Genomic DNA, 17,527 nt, shown 5'->3' on the forward strand with positions numbered 1-17,527 from the left:
AATGAGTATTAAAAAAAGGAATGCTCAGTGGAATGAGTGTACAAGTAACGATTGCTATAACGCCTATATAAAACTGAGTGAATAATCTTCGTGCTCTGTAAACGAGCTAAATAGTCTATACGATTAAGTGTATTATATCCTTCAAAAGTATCATCACTACATAAAAGTGTCATAGAGCTTGCAAGATATTTTACAATAAAAATTACAAATGTATTTTTAACTTCATATTTATTATACATATTTTGGCTGAATTTTTTAAAAGTAATCCTGCGCTAGTGCTCCTCGGATTGGACATAAATCGCAGTTGGTATCTTTTGTGATAAATAAAAATAGTTGAGAGGTCGATATTCTAGAATCCAATTATGTTTGGACGTGGATAAAATATAAATGTCCGTTTTCTTTCGACATAGATTCTGAAGCCATTTTCAACTTGATAAATCAGCAAAGCTTTGAATTTTTTCGAATTGTTTGAATATTTCATGGTTCTAAAAATATTATTGAAAATATTACAAATCTAATAGTAGTGATATGATTTAAAACATATCCTAGACATTTTATTATTATTTTTTTTTTAGTACAAGATCTTGTTTTTATCACTTGAATTGTTGATTTGAGTTTTTGATCAATTTTTATCATTTCATTTTTTAATCTTTTCGAATTTTTGTGTGTCGTTCCACTTAAAAACTCGACTCGTTTAAAAAAGACAGGGCATTTGCTTTAGAAATTTGAAACACCTTTTAAAAAAGTATAAAATTATTGGTCGTGTGTCTAGTCATCTTAAAATAGTATATTAGGGAGCGAAAAACTGTCTATCAGCCTCTGTTGATAATTAAAAGTGCATTGAGGCTTTATTTTTTCGCTCTCTGAGAACGTAATCTACTATTTCTACTTTAAAAATAGCGTTTCATCGGCTCTGTAGACCTGAGCGCGTTGTTTGAACAAATCTGGATAAATTTGACGTCATGTATTTTTATGCAAAAAAAAAAAAAGGAAAACAAATTTTCTGGGCGCGTTTCTTATTGTTAAGTCGTCAAACCATTTTAGAAAATTCCAATAATTTTTTTAAAAGCATTAAAAAATCGAAAAAAATTGAAACCTTTTTGTATTGTTACAAAGTATTCTATTTATTATTTTCAATTCTTCAAGTCAGCAATGGCTTCGAAATCAGTATCGAAAGAAAACAGATGTCAAGCAATCAAAAAACCTCAGCGCTCCTATTATTTTTTTAATGTTACAGAATATACTAAAGGCGCTTCAAAAATCGAAGACTTCTGGCGCACGATTATTTAAAACATTCTATGACTTACCCATGTATATCTAGATAACATGGAAAACTATCTCGTTCATGTTACCGAGTGTTTTTCTAAGGTTTTTTTCTCAGTTATGAGTAGTCCATGAAAAACTCTTAAATCACGAGTTTATTGCGTGAAAATCAGCGCAGTTCTCAGGGGCGCAGACAAGGGTAGCCAAGAAAGAAAGTAAAATAAATCAGATGATGCGCTGCGAGAAGGAAGAAATTTCAAGCATGCATCATCACAATCGTCGCAGCTTTTTTAATATCGTTTTTGAGCCTCTCCATGTGTATAATATAAGCAAAGGCTACCATAAATTCTTGCGGCGAACGAAAAAGTCTTGTGCTTCTTTTTTTGATGTTCTTACGTGCATCAGAATTTATATACATGGGTTGTATTACATTAAACGCGATGCAAACCAAAAATAAATTATAAATTGATGTATGCCGTGAAAAATAAAGATGAAACAATCATAATTCTGCAAATTTGAAATATCAGTTAATTTTTTATTATAAAAATTAAAAAATAAAATTTCTATTGCTGAATGTTATTTCTATTAATTACTGCTCATTATGAAAAAATGAGTGAAAATATGTTCTTGATTAGAAATTTTGTAAAAAATTCTAATTTATCGTTTAAACGCGTAACTTGCAATAACAATTTGCACAACCTCTAATTTCTTTTTAAATATTTGGTAAGAATTAAATGTTTTAATGCAAATTTTTTATTTGTATAAATTCAAAGGTTACAAACAACTTTATTTGTGAACTTTCAAACGATGGCTTTTTGGATGAATGGTTTTAAGGTTTTAGATATTACCTGAGATTCTCTTATTTAAAAGATAATCTTAGTTTATTATATTCAATAAAATTATGAACCCGATTGATGTTTGATATTTTTGCTGCATCGTACGTTTGACGTGACACATCCCATATATGCAGGAGTGAAAAGAGAGAACTTAAAAGTCTCCCCTTCGTTTGTTGCCGTGCGTACACCATTTTACGACCCAGCCGGATTGGAGAGAAAGAAGATGCGGAGGAGGAGGCAAGAGAGAAGAAGCGAAGCAGCAGATCAGCTTTTTGCAATGTATAAGCGAAAGAGCAAGAGAGAGAGAGAGAGGGAGAGAGAGAGAGAGAGAGAGAGAGAGAGAGAGAGAGAGAGAAAAATGGGGAAAAAGTCTGGACTCGGGGGGTTAAGTACAGGATACATCGAAGAATGGTCGATGATAAAAAGCACGAGGTAGAAAAGGAAAGAGAGAAGCGAAGGAAAAAGATCGACCTATGCATGGATATATATGCTCCTCGTTTCTGCAGTAGGGTAGTAAAATGAATACGAGCAGATCCTAGCAGAAAGATAGCTGAGTACGTCGAGGCATGCGTGTACCTTGCATACCAGCTTTCTCTCCCTCTCTCTCTCTCTTTCTTTGCTGATGTCTAGCTCTCACGAAAAACACAAAATAGGTTCTCGACGGCGTAGAATATTGTATGCACAAGTAACTGTACGCACAAAACAGTCAATATGGTACGCCAGCGAAATTGTATCTAACAACGATTGCATCGAGCTCGTTCGTTCTACTATATGCAACAACTTGAAAGGTAGCGCGTGGAGATCGGTCAACACTGCGGCGAGCACATAGCGTATGGCATAATTTTTCTGAGTCTGCGCCACACAAGCAGCTACAGCAATATTCCACAGAATATATCAAGTTTATTTATTTAAATTTTTGATACAGCTCTCGAACAGTAAAGATTCTATCGAATTAAAGTTGAAAACTTGCGATAAAATAAGTATAGCTGAATTTTTAATTCGTATCCATGAAGCCCATCTTATTTATCTCTATTTTTGTTTTGATACTTTTTATACCCTGTGCACAAGTTCGAGTCCCCGAAACAATCCGTTTTACAGACAAAGTGCATCATCTATAACAGTCATAAAGTGTCGCGCTTTGCTTCGTCATACATTTTATCATCGTAAAGCGCGATACACGTGAGTCGGAATGCACGCTCTCATCTGGCAAACACATTACGCATCGCTCGCGCGCGCGCGCATATATATTACAATTATTTCAAAAGTCCCGATGGATATGCCCGCGCGTCAAAAAGAGAGTACGAGCTCGCAGCCAGCATCAGCGGCACGGAACAGCACACACATACGAGCGCGGCGGCTACGCGTTATTACCGAGAGGTGAAATTTGAAGGTAGCGCGCAATACTGCGTTTAACGACGCGCAGCTCGCGTGAATATTTATGCGCACGAACCGGGGCTCCGTCATTGTAGTATACATGTAATGGCTGCCAAAGGGATAAAGATAAAATTGTATGTGTGCGCAGGTAGAGAGTATATACCTTGTTATATGAGTAAAGATTCTTGGCCTGTGCGCGCGCGCTGAGTTTAGCTCAGGATCACGCGAGTTCTTTGCCGAGCGAGTAACGCCCACCGAGTCCTGCTTTTTTCTCTTTCGAGTTTCTTGTTTTTTTTTTACTTTCCGTGCGTATGAGAATCGTGGAAAAAAATTGTATTATATATTCACGCCTATACTAAATCATTTGCTTTGACTCGCGGGCTTATTGGAAGAGACGGAGAAAACGAGTGAGGCACAGAGAAAAATTATACCACGTGCGCGTGGTGATTGGTCACATCCATTCATCGCCAAATCTTCAGCAGTAAATCTATATAGAACATCCTGTGGCTAGATAGATATCGGCTCTTTTTCAATGCGTCGATTCCAAGAATAAAGTGGTCGAGGTCCGTAAGCGCGCGACATGTTTCTCTTGGTGTCTTCAAACAAGTCATTTGGTTGCTTGTATAACATATGCGCAGGATCATTCGGTGCAAGAAGAAAAAAGAATTCTGCATTGCGAATACGCACCGACGTGTACTCATTCGCGTACCTGCGGTATCGCGAAGCGACGATGTCGTATAATATTCGCGACGCATTGGACTTTTTGGAAAGTTTGAAGGGCCTACAGCAGGCAGCAGCATCGCAGCCGCGCGCCCTGTCCGAGCGCTTTGTTATTTATGGCTTATAAGATAATTTATATAGGTATGAAAAAGATAAGTTTGCGAAATGTCGGAGAGCTGGCCACGTGCTTAGCTGAACTATAAAAAAATTTATGTCACGTTGTAAATTGAAGCAAACTTTATATTTTCTTGAAATATTATGGAGATTTTGCAGGACAATTAAGGGTATGTGGATGTTTGAGTGAGCTTGTGCATAAATGTAATCTCCTTGCGTGCAGAATCAATCTAATTTGACAAGTGCGTGAATTATTTAAACCGTTTTCTGTTTAATTATCAAGAGATCATAAAAATTGTTATTACGGTACTTGATCGCGCTATATTTTTAGTTTTCTTGCAAATATAAGTCTATATAAATTAAATGCTGATGAATTTATTGAGCTGCTATAAAGTTTTATTATCCTATTGCACTCAAAAGGTTTTTTTCGCGGGAGAAATCATTTTTAATTAATTAGATTTGATAGTCATAGATAATTTTAGTCATAGATAATAGGGAGAGTTACATCTGAGACTATTATTTTAATTTTAAAAATTCATTCAATTGATAAAAACTCAAAAAAAATTTTAAGCTCATACAAACTGTCTAAAATAAATATTGGTCGAGTTTTAGTTTTTACTATCCAACAAGTATCCGTCGGATAAATTATTCAAGTTCTTTTTTTTTAATTTGACTTGAGTTTAAAATAATTTTCACTATCCAGAAATTTTGTTAAATTTTTTCCGAAACAAAATGGATTGAAAAATATATATTGAAACAAATATTTCATTTGCTCATAGAGAAAGCTCTGTTATAGAGAACGAAATGAGGATTTGGAATTAAGCGTCGCTAGACTTATCGGTTTTTTGTAAAGTAAATTGAATTTTTCTAGGTGTATCTGTACAGTAAAACATCGAACACGGGATCTTGAAGTATGAGATAAGTAGCATTTACTGTCGATTGTTATAATTAGTAAAGCTGGAAAACTTATTTTGCTATTTTTGTGGGAACATTTTTTTCCAATTTTTCGGATCTTTATTACCTTTTTTTTTAAAGGATTTTCAGCTTTTTTTATGATCTTTTTCAGAAAATTTTGAATAAAAGTGTTGCGCAAAAATTTATTATCTCGTTTTTGATGTGTTCATAATTATTTCAGTTAATAATGATACGAATTTTTTTTTAATCCAAAACTATGATGTATTTTTCAATTTTAAACTTCTTCCATATCTTTTTCATCAAAAGTTAAATCATTATTAAAAAATTAGTATCGTAACTCCTTGAAAGTAATTTTTTAATTTTTCTAGCATGTGGTAGTTGCTACTGTTACATTACACGAATAAAGAAAAATTAAATTTAAATCTTAATGCTTTTAATAACAGGATGTAAATAGTTTTTCATTATTTAAAAAGTCGTATCTCTTTCATAATATGCAAAAATTCTTCAAAATGTACTTATAATGACAATATACCCTGCTATAAAGTATTGTAGCATTGTTATAAGTAACTACGAGGCAAATTAATACTCTTTTAAATATATTTTGTGAGAGTCTTTCTCTTTTAGTCCGCTGTATTCAAAAATTAAGGTGTTTATTGCACTAAATGCGATTCCTCGTATACTCACTTCTATATTTTTCTAGCTAAACTACTGATCTTTTCACATTTCAATTATGATTAACCTAGAGTTTTTTTATATCTATTTGAAATTTAAATCAATGTTCTTAAAAAAGTTGAAATTTGATTATTTTTTCATTTAGCTAATTCTTACAATGCTTACAGGAAAAATTGATATCTTTTTACCAGCTACACTAGTATAGAATGCGTTACACTGCACTGAATACGTCCGACGGCAACAAAAATTACTGCTTGCTAAATATATATAATCGCGAAAAAGTTTTTTCGAAACAGATTTGACTAAAACATTAGATCGAATATTAAATCCATAGGAAAATTGTTATGTAATTAAATTTTTTTTAAACACCAAAATGGTATTGTTCAGAAACAAAATTTCAAATTAACTGATATGTTATCCAGTCAGTTTTATTGAATTTTCTCCAATGAAAGAAAATCATTTGCAAGAATTATAATACGAAAATGATATATCTAAGAATGTAGTTGTGTATGTTGTTTTAATGTCGCATGGTTATATGATGACAAATCTATGTATGCTATATGCCTTACCTTTCAAATTAATCCGTTATTATAGAATTCATGCGTATGGATTAAAAATGAAATTTAAACAATCATATTTGACGTAAACTATAACGTCCAATTATTGACGTAAAAAAACTATAATTATACGTCATTGTATTACTCATGAGCATTCAATGCTCTTCACATTTCACTTGTTCATTTCTATTACCCGTACTGGTACTACTATAAAAACAAACTAATATAAAAATTTTATCCATTACAACACCATTATTTATCATTTTGAAAAGAATAATTCCAAAATGAGTCGAGTATGAGAAATAAGTACGAAGTGTAAGCGATGTCCGCAGAGAACTGCGGACTCTTTCCGTCCTGACAGTTCACGGGGCTCGGCGCGTTGTTTGGGCATTTCATTACCACCGTCCTATTGTAAACAACTGTAGACATTCCATAAATATTGCTTTTACCAGCTCACGCGGTCTTTTCATCAGTAAATAAGACTTACTCAATACTGATGATTCTTTGTAGCTTAGTTTTTAGTAGATGAGTTTTAATAATAATTACTTAGACGTTAATAATAACGAGTGATGGTTTTTAATTTTTTATCACCAAATTCAGAGTGCCAAAGAATTACACAGTAAAAAATAGTTTTAATCGCGCTTGTAAACTAATTTTAATTTTTAAAATGGACAATGGCTCATTTAATTATAAAACATTAAATATTTTGCAAAAAGTATACAATTAATGTTCTATGAAATATTAAAAATTATTTATATCACTACAACTAGTGTAATAACTATCTATGATTATTCTTTCACTTCCAAAATAACATAAGTACCAAGAATCAATTAAAACTGATACGAATCATTTTTCATGCCATCTATACTGCGTGTACCTTATGGTAAGATCCATCCTACGTCGATAAAATAGAAAACCCTTAAGTTATCTTACGTTGATTTATTTTATTTTATGTTCATCATGTAGAAATATCTTTTAATTGAACTAGGTATCTTCACAAATTTACAGAACCATAAAGTTTATTACTTGAATCATATTTAAACATTATTATATTGTATGTTTTTTTTAACTAACACACAAAGTTACATTGGCTTTGTCTGTGTATGGTAATAAATCCAAATAATTTTTTATGAAAATCGCTTTATCAAAACATGATAATATATCATCTACAGAAATGAGTAATAACGTTTTTTATATTTTTCTTAATCTTCTAATTCGGAACGACTAGGTAGACAAAATTATAAATTTTACTGTTGTTGTTAATTCTGTATTTCAATATTATAATAGTGAATCACACGAATAAAATTATGTAAATAAAATTTTTCACGGCATAAATATCTTATCAGTCTACACTTTACTCGATTTACTCTGCCCAAAATTGCACGATTTTTGTGAATTTATTGTGAACGATTGATGATATTTGAAAAGAAAAGTCATCTGGCGTTGAATAAAGCATGTAAAAAATTTTTTTGCTCAGAATCATAAGTTTATACTCATATACACCAAATCTCTGTAAGAGCAAAAAAAGTGCCTCTGCTGTTCACCACGATTCAGATTCTTAGAAAATTTTTTGAAAGAATGGCATCCATTATAAAAAAAGACGTTTTGAATTTTAAGTTTTTTCGCTTAAAAAAAATAGTTTAGTGCGGATTTTTTAAGAGATTCCAATGATAACCACAATATGTTTACAATAAGTAAAAATTTCAAAAGGATTGGTTTGGTGTTTTTTTCTTAATGGTGGTGGCCAGTTACAAAAAAGTTGAGTCGAAAAAAATGGGTTCTAAATACAGGCTGTATTTTCGAATTAACGAGAATTTCGAATTGACGAAGTTCGAATTAACAAAGTAAAAAAGGGGTAGTAACAAATAAAATAAATTTCTAATTATAGAAAAACGCAGGTATTTTTATTTATTTAATAAGCAAACACAATTCTAATTAAAATAAGAAGTCATTTTAGATTGAACTAAAAACTTTTGTTTTTTTTTTTTTTTTTTATAAAAAAGGATTCAGTTTTTTGCATTGCAAAAAATAAATCATCAGAAACTTCGTCATCACAGGAGTCGAGGAAATCTCTCACTCCTTCAAATTTTCGATTGCTCCACTCGGTGTAGGAATGATTTTCCTGGTACTTTTTTCTCCTTCTTCGTCATCATCATCTGGTGATGTCTCATTCAATTTTCGTTTCTTATTTAAAATATAAGCAATTATTTCTTGATCACTTAAGGTGACACATACACTTTAAACTCAAAAATATTTTTATTGCATTTTTGAGTCGGATTTTTCCGTCCCTTTTCATTGCATTTTTCGAAATTCCAAAATTTTTATTTTGCACTGAGATACAGCTGTTTCCGTGAGCCTTTTTTCTATACTTTACGTGTTAAATTTGTTCTTTTTTTGCGTTTTCTGGCGAGTAGTGTTTTTGGTCATCTATCGTAACTTTCAGAGGGTATCGATTGAGCTTCAGCACCAGGGTGGCATACACTTCTTCAGAACATCAATGATTACGGTCACTACCTTGGATGAGACTATCGAACCATTAGGTCCCTCTCAAACAGTACTTTTATGACTTAAATTTCGGTAAAAACGAAAAATGGAAAGAAATGTGAGCTGCCCGTTCGATCGTCTCATCTGAGGTAGTGACCGTAACCATTGATGTTCTGAAGAAGTGTATGCGACCCTGGTGCTGAAGCTCAATCGATACCCTCTGAAAGTTACGATGGATGACCAAAAACATCACTCGCCAGGAAACGCAAAAAGAGAAAAAATTTAACAAGTAAAGTATAGAAAAAAGGCTCACGGAAACAGCTGTATCTCGGCGCAAAATCAAAATTTTGGAATTTCGAAAAATGCAATCGAAAAGGATGGAAAAATCCTACTCAAAAATGCAATAAAAAATTTCTTGAGTTTAAGGTTTATGTGTCTCCTTAACCCATTAACGCGAAAAAGTGCAGTTTTGGGCATGAATTTTCCAATGTAAAAAAATTATAGATAAAGTTAAAATATTGTCTTGAAAATCCATACTCAGGAGTTTTTGGGTATGTTCTTTAAGAATCCGGTGTTATTTTTGCGATAAATAAACATTATCATCGTTTGATTTGCAATTAGAAAAAAACGTTATTTTTGGACTTGAAATTTTTTTTCAAAGTCGATCTGCAACCTTGTCCTGCCTTCGGAGGGTTTCAATAATACCAGAAATCGTGCACTTTTTCTCTGAGCCTTCAAAAACGCGTTGCTGTGATTTCTATCTAGCCCCTATATTTCTTAAATAGCGAATTTATACTAAGCAGCGATATATAAATTCACTCATTTTTTACTTGAATACTATTTCACATGCGCTAAATATCATCTAAAAAGTAAGATTTGGAGTGTGAAAATATGTTTGAAACCGTTCAGAGAATACGTGTGAATTTTTAGAGAATTTTTCAGACCATTTTGAAAATTTTGCAAAATACGACCATTTCCCGGCCTGTCGAAAATATCCAAAATGTTCCAAAAAAATTCTGAAAAAATTCTTTAAAAATTGTGAAAAAATTCACACGTATTCTTTGAACAAATTTGAACACTTTTTATTGCCTGACTTTTTTTTATAAAGTCAATAATTACCGAGTAAAAAATGAGGGAATTTTTATATCGCTGTTCGGTATAAATCCGCATTTTAGAAATATAGGGGCTAGATAGAAATCACAGCAACGCGTTTTTGAAGGCTCAGAGAAAAAGTGCACGATTTCTGGTATTATTGAAACCCTCCGAAGGCAGGACAAGGTTGCAGATCGACTTTGAAAAAAAATTTCAAGTCCAAAAATAACGTTTTTTTCTAATTGCAAATCAAACGATGATAATGTTTATTCATCGCAAAAATAACACCGGATTCTGAAAGAGCATACCCAAAAACCCCTGGGTATAGAGTTTCAAGAAAATCTTTTAACTTTATCTATAATTTTTTTACAATGGAAAATTCATGCCCAAAATTGCACTTTTGAGCGTTAATAGGTCAATTTCACTTGACATGATGTTTAAACTTAATAGACTACTAATGTATGTACGCGTCTAGAGTACATCCGAGTTGACTAAAATTTAATGTGTTTATTTTAATATTGTTGTTAGGATTATACACAATACATACTTGCGTATACATTATAGTGTAATGTAAATAACTTTTCAGTTTTTCATTTTTAATTATCGAGGTAAATTTACAAGATTTAGAGACTCTAAGTTCAAAATTTCATTTCGAATTACGATATTATTCAATTTATCGAGATAAATTAACATTAAATTTATACATCGGCATTTATACATGAAAATTGGGATAATATATTTATAGGAGGAAATTAGTTGTAAATGACTGCGGTTTTTTAATAAAGAAAAATATGCTAAAATAATTTAATAATTCTTGTCAGCTGCTACAAACCCAAGCAAATTTTTGATGATATGGTTACTTGGGTTCTTGGATTACTTTTTAATTGACCATCTAGTTACGAATTTTTTGCAGAAATCTTAAAGAAGTAGTTGATTAAATCACAAGCCTCTCATTTGATGATAAACCGTGACGTGTGTAAACCTTAATATTTTATCCACAGATTTCATTACATTTGAATCAAAATTATCAGTTTGTGACTCTATTTTATGATGAGATCAGCATCTAGACATCTATCCAATGATTTAAATTTTATAATTTTTTCTATCCATAATGTAACTATAAATAAGACTATACTTATAATCACGGTAGTATTAAAAAAATGGAGTACCTTTACACGTTATGAATAAGTAATTAGCTATGAAAAGCTGTCATGGTATTTTAATAGTTTTTTTAAAAATACTACGTATTGAGAAATAATAAATGCAATTTCGTCATTTTTTTTCGTATACTACATCATACATGACCTAGAATTTATGCCTCGTTTATTAAACTCCATCTTAAACCGTACAGTAATGAATCTATAATTGAGGGGAAACATTTTGATAAATATGCGGGGGAAATTGTAATACAAAATGCGTTCGAAGATTTTTTATAATACCATTTTCACTGTACTATTATTATATGAGCATTAAAAAAAAAGGGTTATTGAATTCGAAACGTAATTAACTTATATATTATTAGTAAATTAAATACAATTCAAATTTTAATAGTTGTATAATTATAATAATTGCAGATTTCAAAAAGAGTAGACACAGTTAGAGAATGTGTTTTTAGTTTTGCACAAAGTAAATTTCAACGTATAATTTTAGAATGAAAATAAAAAGGCTTTTAACGTAATACCTTGACGCTGCAGTCGTCTCCGTTGCCGACCTTATTTATGCCAAAAGTCAAGCTAAGCAAAAAGCTAAGTTTCTTAGCCTTGATACGGGCTACACTTTAGTGCTGTAAACCCATTGATGTTGTAAATGAAAATCATAAAACGCAAGGCGCCTTCCATTTATTCGCTCCAGAGAATAGATGTGTGGTATGAAGAAATTTCTTTTTTCGCGCAGATGCTACAGTAATTTTTCGATGGAAGAATGCCAAACGTCGAATGGATTGTCAAGTTCTTTTCTTTCATGATAGCATAAGATGGTCTAATAAAAAGATATTCGCGCAATTTAAGTCTTATTTTTTTTAAACGCGAGAATACGATGCCCTAGGAAAAAGAAACACATTAGATCTCTCGATGCCATCGTAATGCAAGAAAGTTGTAAAAGGCGGGTTCTGGATCTTTTTATATGATCCTTTAACCAATCTTGCTATTACAGGAGGGGACCTTTTATTAGTCGGCCGCCCTATTAGCATCATAAACCTCCAGATTAGGGTGTTCTTCGACCAATGGGATGTAAAGAAAACTCATATCAGCGAACTCTTATATATTTTTACTAGTATACACCGAGTAATGGCGAACGTGGAAGCTTGTTCAAAGAAATTCTGCTTTTGTTGTTCAATTTCAGCATTTATTTAGTATAAAACACAATTTTTTAATACTTTGAAAAGTGATTTTCAAGTAAAAATATTTTTTGCCAAATCAAATTATAATTTAGTGCATTTAAATTCTTCCAATGACATCACACTAAGAAAACAGTATTAAAATAATACTGTAAATATTTGACGACTTTTCTAACGTAAAAAGCCAACTTTAGTGTAAAAATAAAGCGAAGCTGTGTTTAAAAAATTATTAAGTGTAAATCTCAAAAAAATATGTCTGGAAATTTTCATTTTTACCTTGATTGCTCCCGAAGATACATTTCTACCAATTTTTATTGTGGTTGTTGTACGATGCAACAGAATAGGTTATCAAATCGATTGTATTTCTTTTGAAAATGGGAAGGAAAAGTCAGCTTGTCAAATTTGACATAAGTGAATGAATGGAAATTATCTATTAATTCGAGTCATACCTATACTTTTTTACATTTATTCGTTTAAATGAAAAATGAAGGTATAATTTAAAAACAGAAAATGCTGCAGATACGTACTACTATTACTTTATACAACGAATGTGGATAAGCTTTTTCTGCACAAAGAGGGGTTACAGCACAAAACGAAAGCAAGTGCTGTCCTGAGTTTTGTTACAAAAGCTTATTCATGCAACTTGCATACAAAATGTTATAGTACAAAAGCTTGAAATCAGTGGTTAAGTTGCTAGTTTCAGGCTCTATAATTTTTCCATTGAAATATTTTCTATGTATCTTGCAAAATTATTTTTAATTACCTCATCTTTCATTCAAAAGGTAAATAGAACGTCGGATTCGCCAAAAATAGAGAAAAATTCATTTTTGCGTTATTTGTATAATAGAGTCAAGGTAAAATAAGAACATTTTTTGAAACTCATGTATGAATGAAATTATCATTGTAAAATATATGTGCCATTCTGATATAAAACGTAAGTAGCACATTAGGTTCCTGTATTCTTAATTCAAATTCATTGATGTAAGCGCAAATCTTCAAAACTTTTTATTCTTTTACCCTTTCTGATTGGCTACATTATACTGTTTTTAACTTATTAATACATTGAAGTCCTCTATCAAAGTAATTTTATGATTTTGAACAATCAAGGTATCAACATTAATTTTTAATAACTATAGAGTAGTCGGACCAATCAATGACCGGGTACCAGTGAATGAACATTTTGGAAAATATGATATGAAAAACAATTACAAATATATTTGTATGAATTTTTCGATCAATGCTTTACCAAGTCTGGCGGAAAATGATAATTTTTCTCATAAGCCAGCAACAACAACTTTCCTAAGTTCCGAAATTTGAGTTAAACGAGATTTTTTTCTCGAAATTTCATGTTTTTTTTTACAAAGTTGTTTATAACTTTTTATTTAATAATTTTTTTCAGATTCTAACCCCGGATTCGACAAGTACATTAAATTTTACGTGAGAAATAATGTCTGAAAAGTTTTTCAAACAATTTCTAGTCGGTGTAATTCATCGCTATAAATGTTGTCCAAAAATGGTCATTTCAGGCGTTAAAGGGTTAAGATAAAAGAATTTTTCACCGTATCGAGGACAATATGGTTTGTGCTATTTAATGAATTTTTTTTATTCAATACATTGTTCAAGCATCGAAAGTAATTCCATGCTTTTCGTAATTTTAGAGATATTACTGTGATTGACTGCTTAGTTAATACATACCGAGAATATATTATCGAGAATTTCGAATTATCGAAGTTTTACTGTATAAGGAGCCTCGCTACAATTATGATTGAGGCTCTGTTTGTTGCAGTTTATCAATACATTTTTATATCGCATTATATTTTCATCTGAATTATTCAAGTGTTAAAAAAATCAAATGCAAAACAATCAATGCAAAATGCTTACATAAGTATCAAACCATTTATAGAATAAAACGTAAACTTACTTTTATCAATAGATTTTGATTAAGCATTTCTTGATATGGCAAAATCTTTATAAGTCAAAAAGTTTTTGTTAAGTGGATTCCACATTTTTTGAAAGAGTTTAAAGCTGTCTCTGATCTCTTGCAGCTTCTGCGAATGCAGTGCTGACCAAGTCAAAAACATGTTTTAATTTGATACTTTCTTACTTCTGTAAGTTATGAATCGCTTCTGCCTAATAAGTACTTAAAGGCTTCATGAATCCAACCTCTAAAGATTGTAATCTAAGAGTAGTGTGCGATGGAAAGCTCGTAATTGTAACCCCATGAGTTTCTGCCAACTCGATGATGAATAGGTTTTTAACGTGTTTTGCATGTCCATCAAACAACAGCAAGACTGTATTAGTTGACCAAGACCTTGGATACTTATCTTCCAATAATTATTCATTAACTTTGACACGAAGAAAGATAAGCATAAGTGGCATGAAGGACCCTGCAGCAGACAGAAGGCTGGCTAACGAAAATATTAATTTGGAAGGCAAAAACCACACTCGTTCAGCTCCAAGGTTCCGGAATGAAAACTCTTGCTCCCTAACTAAAACTAATGTGCTGCTTTCATCGTTAATTGCAAAAGCGTTCGTTTGACGGCAGGCTGGCTGACGAAGTGTTCGATTTGAAGGTCAAGAACCTGACCATTCAAGCCCAAAGTTCCAAATCCGAATTTCTAACGTGCACAAGAGTGAAGCTTTCTGCGTTATTGGCTAAATTCGGATCACACCTTTCCTCAGTAATAATAACTTCACTGAGTATTTGCAAACGATACGCAGAGGTGTCAATGCATTTTACGTTTGTTCACGATAAAGCGTACACTTTTCCAAATCAAATTAAAAATAGATAAGCAATGCCTAATCTCATGATTTCTCAAAAATAATTCAATTTTCACCGTTTCAAAAAAAATAATTTTCACGCTACAGCGCGATGCTCGAGACGCCGTTAGTGGCGTTTTTGCTTTGATTTTCATTCTTATTATGTCGTACTGGGAGTGCTCATAATTTTTTATGACTCTTATGAATATTCTTAGATCATATTTTGATCATATGGATACATTTTTTCACACTCTGGTACTTTAAAATTACTTTAGGTGGTCAGGGTAAGCGCTGATCATTAATGTATCATTTATTTAGCTGTAACTCGAAAACATGATTAGTACTCGATAAAAATCGAACTCGATTCGAGCTCGACGAACTCGAAAACTTGAGTATCGCACACTCCTGGTGCCGGTCAATCACTGGGTCTGTTACCCTATATCTTGAAAAAGTACTTATAAAATTGAAAATATTTGTAGGCGCTCGAGGTGTGCACGCAAAATCAAAGATTATCGTGCGTACTCTGCTCAATTGTTTTTATGCTACGCTACACATGTCAACATTTCTTGTATATAAATGATATAGTTTTGCACAGTCGAAAAAATAAAGTATACACGACACATCTTTGCGCTATATAACCTATTTTTAAAAAATTGTTAAAAAACCTATTTTTAAAAGTGTAGATTTTATAATTCTTTCAAATAAGTAAAAATGGTGAATGCGTCATTTGATAAGAATTATTTTGCAAGGAGGGTCGATCACTTGGAAGAATTAAGTGTATATTTGAGATCGGCTATCACGAGATCCGATGTATCAGAGGAAAGTCTGGATGACTTGGAGTTTCTGCAAAATCTAGTGCACACGACCATGAAATTGAAAGGCAATAGAACCAATGCCACCGTTTGGTTCAGGTCACTGGGTGACTTTTTTCGAAGTGTCGGAGAACTGCAAAGTTTTTTGGATCGGCCGATCTACAAATATTCGCCGATGATAGCTTCGGCCACTTTTTTAAAAAGGTAAGTAACATGCTTGCTTGAGAGAGGCCGGGCTACGATCGACGACCGATGTCATGATTTAAGCTTTCAAGGCACGTCGGTTCGTAAATTTAATAAATTACAACAAAGACGTGGTAGCTGCCCGACTTGCCGCTCGATGTCATCTCCGGAATTAATGAAGTAATTTATTATTTAGTTGAATAATGTTTTATCACAAATTGTTTAATCTTTTCAGATTTCTGTTTGATTTTTTGATTGCGAACGTCAGAAAGTTAACTTTGACAACATCGAGAAAAGTTATCGATAATTTGAGTCGGATGATCGCGTAATAAATTTTCGAAGAATTTGTGACCGAGTTCACTATCAAGCAGCTGAGCGATTGGTTGATTTGTGGATCGAAACAAATTTAAAATACCAAACGTGGTTGGTTGATCCGAGTCGAATACGTAGTTACTCAGATAATAACGAAGTTTCTCGGATAATAAGCATTTTCAGCCACGGTTCATTTTTGGGTTACAAGTTTTTGTAAGCTCGCCACCTAGTGGCTTGTTTACATATTACACAAATAAACAAAAAGTGTGCACTGCTGTTATAACAGCGCAGCATGTAACACTATCGCACTGCCATCGCTCTTTAGCGCGTTCTCTTCTAGTTGTCACCAATCACCAACCAGCGCATCATAGGATCTTGCCTTCTCTCGTCGTCAAGAACCGTCAAAAATGTTTCTCAATAATTTCATTCGTACACTAACTGTTCAGTCCTTCCTGAAATATATAACGCATGCACGTAGAAGTCGGCTAACAACATCTAACGCGACACATCGCATCCGTGGGCGCGATACATCGCGATACGCAATCCTCATTCGAAACTCCGGCCGGCCCGCGCGCGTATTTTTGCGGGTTCGTTTTATTACTGTTACATCGACACGTCCGCGTGAAGTCGTCTCTAAGATGTATCGTTGAAGGGGGCACGTTTGGCACTCGCATGACTCTGCGTGCATGTTATTCCCAGTGGTCCTCATTGTCGTTCGATAGCTCAGAGCTACAACACGTATCAATTCATACAAGCAAAGAAAAATAAAGAGAGGTTTTTTTGTAACGATTTTTTACTCTTTGAACCATGCCTTATTCTTTCGTATTCACCATTCATTACGAGATTCGAAAATTATAATAGGATCTCGACTATATACTAACTACACACTTGTAATCTACAACACTGTATGAGAGCCAACTGTAAACTGTAAACTGAAAAATACCACATCTATGTATATACTTTTAAGCTACACATTACTATACTGTAAAAATGTTCTCTAAATATTGTAAAAACTCATTTTTGTAGCGCAACTTCTAGTAAGTAATAGCGAAGGTTTCGGACCAAGTTTATATCATTGTAAACTAGTTAAAGAGTATT

The 17,527-nt window shown here is 32.6% G+C and overlaps 1 protein-coding gene across 1 annotated transcript in view; it reads right to left on the minus strand.

Moving 5' to 3' along the window:
• Positions 1-6,763, minus strand: part of LOC106649308 (homeobox protein abdominal-B-like) — an 89,089-nt gene extending 82,326 nt beyond the window's left edge. The window contains exon 1 of the mRNA XM_014366650.2: positions 6,464-6,763. The gene's annotated coding sequence lies outside the window, so the exon portion shown is untranslated. The remainder of the gene's footprint in view (positions 1-6,463) is intronic.
• Between the last annotated feature and the right edge of the window lie 10,764 nt (positions 6,764-17,527).

The sequence above is a fragment of the Trichogramma pretiosum genome, unplaced genomic scaffold (assembly GCF_000599845.2).
Source record: "Trichogramma pretiosum strain Unisexual culture from Peru unplaced genomic scaffold, Tpre_2.0 scaffold52, whole genome shotgun sequence".
In the NCBI taxonomy this organism is placed as follows: Eukaryota; Metazoa; Arthropoda; class Insecta; order Hymenoptera; family Trichogrammatidae; genus Trichogramma; species Trichogramma pretiosum.